General features: G+C 49.4%; 1 long non-coding RNA gene across 1 annotated transcript; it reads right to left on the reverse strand.

Moving 5' to 3' along the window:
• Positions 1 to 365: 365 nt before the first annotated feature.
• Positions 366 to 2,814, reverse strand: LOC115416022 (uncharacterized). Its single transcript, XR_003934897.1, has 3 exons — positions 2,314 to 2,814; positions 517 to 553; positions 366 to 410 (listed from the first exon to the last, which is right to left on the reverse strand). It is a non-coding gene; the product is annotated as an uncharacterized LOC115416022 (long non-coding RNA).
• Positions 2,815 to 3,657: the final 843 nt, after the last annotated feature.

Consider the following 3,657-nt stretch of genomic DNA (forward strand, 5'->3'; position numbering starts at 1 on the left):
TGATTAGTCAACAGCATCTATTGTCAATAACCTGAGCAGAGGATCAATAACCTGATCAGGGGTCAAAGGTCACGTACCAGAGTCTGCCAGGGGGCGGGGGGGCCGACGCTGTGGTGGTAGTCCCTCATGTAGTCATTGTAGGAATGACAGGAAGAACAGAGACACATCTGAGCATGCTCCAACCCAGACACATCTGAGCATGCTCCAAAACCCACAGACACATCTGAGCATGCTCCAAACCCACAGACACATCTGAGCATGCTCCAAACCCACCAGACACATCTGAGCATGCTCCAAACCCACAGACACATCTGAGCATGCTCCAAACCCCCAGCAGGACACGCCACAGGTCTGATCAAATGTCACTCACCCCATTCAGAAACACGTCTCGTCTGACACTGGAAAAGCGTCTGAAACACAGAAGAACAGTCTGAAGCGGGGCAGTGGAACTGGACTGGACACGTGGACCAGTTGAACTGTGATCAGATTTAGTTCCTCATTCAGAAGGGTTAATACCTGTCCACCGGCTGGGCACGCAGGTCCTGAATAAAACCTACAACAGCAAATATCACATGTCATATGGAAGGACCACAGGAGTCCAAACAACAGGTTAACAGTCAGTCTAGGACTAGGAGGACTAGGAGGACTCGGACTAGGAGGACCAGGACTAGGAGGACTTGGGGTGTATTCACACCTACCACGTTTGGTCCATTTAAAACGGACCAGAGTTCGTTTCCCCAGAAAGTCCGGACTTTTTTTTTTAGGTGTGAATACAAACATGCGAACTCTGATTCGAACCCAAACAAGCGGAGGTGGTCCTCGGTCCGCTTCCAACGGACTCTGGGGCCGGTTCACTTCTGGTGTGAATATAACCGACCTCGAACCGAACCAAACCAAACCAAGGAATCTTGTGCCTTTTTGTGCTTGACGAGCCACCGTAGCCGCTGGAAATAGCCGAGGTTTACGGGTGGTCAGAGCGAACAGCAGCAGCTATGAGCGTGGACAGACGTGGAGCAATGAGGAGATTGAATGTGCCATTGACATTTGGTCACATGCCCGTATTATGAAACTGGCTTTGACTGAGCTTTTCTTGAGTGTTAACATTATTTTCGTAAATTTGTGTCTGTAAAAATGCAATTTATATTCCAAAAATGATAACTGTATGTAGGAGCACCACGTCTATTTTCATCAACACTAGCTGTCTCTGATTGACCCCGCCCCTGACTTTTCTGTCCAATGCCAGCGCAGTTCGTCACATGCGTGCTTCTGTTCACGCATTTTTGGTCCACTAGTAAAAAGTGCAATGTGAATGCGATCCGACCCAAATGAAAAAATAAAGTCGCATTTGATCCGAATCAAATAAGCAGACCAAAGGACTTTTCAGGTGTGAATACACCCTAAGACTAGGAGGACTAGGGGGACTAAGAGGACCAGGAGGACTAGGACTAAGAAGACTAGGAGGACTCTGACCTAGGGCTGCACGATTTGGGCCAAAATCAAAAATCCTGATTTTTTTCTCTAAAAACTCAATTTTCAGTTTTTGGGTCAAACTACAAAAGGACAGCAGAAATGGACAGAAGGTTTTCATGAGCAGCCCTCTATGCAGGCACTGCTCTGACCTCAGATCTGGGATGGGATCACTGAAAGTCCACAAGTTCCATGAGGAGCCCACTGAAGAGACACCGGTGTACATCAGCGGACAGGCAACAGGTTGTGTGTGGAGCACGAATGAGGAAAACCCACATTCAGTTCTATTTAAAGTGGGGGTCCGAGCATGGACTGACCCAGGACCCCTCTGGAGGGACTCCATCTGTGGTTTGGGGACCCCTCTGGAGGGACTCTGTGGTTTGGGGACCCCTCTGGAGGGACTATCTGTGGTCTGGGGACCCCTCAGCTGGAGGAGGGGCCTACGGTGGTCTAAAGGAGGGGCCTACAGTAGCCTGTGGGAGGAGCCTACAGTATTCCGCAGGTGCACGGCTCAGAGGCATGAGACATGAAATCCATTTGATGATTTCCCTTTTTTAAAAATCATCGCGATTAAAAAATCTGATTTCAATTTAAGATCGATTAATCGCACAGCCCAACTGTGAATATGAAATAAACAACCTGTAAATATAATATAAAGGCTGAAAATATAAACAGTCTGTAAGTATAACAGTTGTAAACATAAAAAGTCTGTAAATATAACAATCACTCTGCAAACATAAACAGTCTGTAAATATAAACAGTCTATAAAAATAACAGTTGTAAACATAAAAAGTCTGTAAATATAAACAATCAGTCTGTAAACATAAACAGTCTGTCAGTGTGGACCTGCTCTCTGGTTGAACTCTGGTGGACAGTCGGTGCGTGGTCTCTTCCTGCCGTGGAGGTCGTACTCTTCAGGACGACGCCTACATGAACAGTCAACAAGTAAGACACACACACACACTGTTCTGAACAAACACCTACACACACACACGTTCTGAACAACACACACACCCCACACACACTCTGTTCTGACCAACCACACACACACTCCTGTTCTCAGCTCATTCAGTCATAATCAGATTCACATGTTTGATCCAACTTTAGCTTCAAACCAGAGGCTTCATCAGGTCTGAACAGGTTCAACCCTGAACCTGGTCCACACTGTGGTCCTGGTCCAGGCCTGGTCCACATTGTGGTCCTGGTCCAGACCTGGTCCACACCGTGGTCCTGGTCCACACCTGGTCTTGCAGAGTTCGGGTCTGACAGTCTGGACCACAGGAGTCCATAATGAAAGAACGTCCAGGCCTGATTTTTTTCAGATCCCAACGACACCCTCTGATTCAAACTAAGGCTGTCGGACCTGGTCCAGACCCACTACTGTTCTAATGCCACACATTTCCACCATGTGGAACCAGCTGGATTGGGCCTTTTTGTGTTTCCATTACATAGAAGAACCTGGACTCTGGTACCTGGTCCTATGTTTTTGGTACCTGCTCGGCTGAGGATCCAAAACCAGGAAACGGACACTAACACATGACGTGTAAATTCTGCAGACACCTGACCTGTCAGACAGTCGTCTCTGCATCACAGCCTCATTAATGTGTGACCCGCCATTTAAAACATACAAACAGATGTGGAAGTGTACAGTAAATATACCAGCAGGGTCATCCATGATGACAGAACCACAGAACCACACCACGGTTGGTCCAGGAGGTTCAGAACCACACCGGGGTCGGTCCAGGAGGTTCAGAGCCACACCGGGGTGATCCAGGAACCTTCAGAACCACACCGGGGTCGGTCCAGGACCCTTCAGAACCACACCGGGTCGGTCCAGGACTTCAGAAACCACACCGGGGTCGGTCAGCAGGTTCAGAACCACACCGGGGTCGGTCCAGCAGGTTCAGAAACACACCGGGGTCGGTCCAGGACCCTTCAGAACCACACGGGGTCAGTCCAGGAGGTTCAGAACCACACCGGGGTCAGTCCACGGAGGTTCAGAACCACCCGGGGTCGATCCAGGACCTTCAGAACCACACCGGGGTCGATCCAGGACCTTCAGAACCACACCGGGGTCGGTCCAGGACCTTCAGAACCACACCAGGGTCGGTCCAGCAGGTTCAGAACCACACCGGGGTCGGTCCAGGACCTTCACAACCACACCAGGGTCAGTCCAGGAGGTTCAGAACC

Source organism: Sphaeramia orbicularis, unplaced genomic scaffold, assembly GCF_902148855.1.
Source record: "Sphaeramia orbicularis unplaced genomic scaffold, fSphaOr1.1, whole genome shotgun sequence".
Classification (NCBI taxonomy): Eukaryota; Metazoa; Chordata; class Actinopteri; order Kurtiformes; family Apogonidae; genus Sphaeramia; species Sphaeramia orbicularis.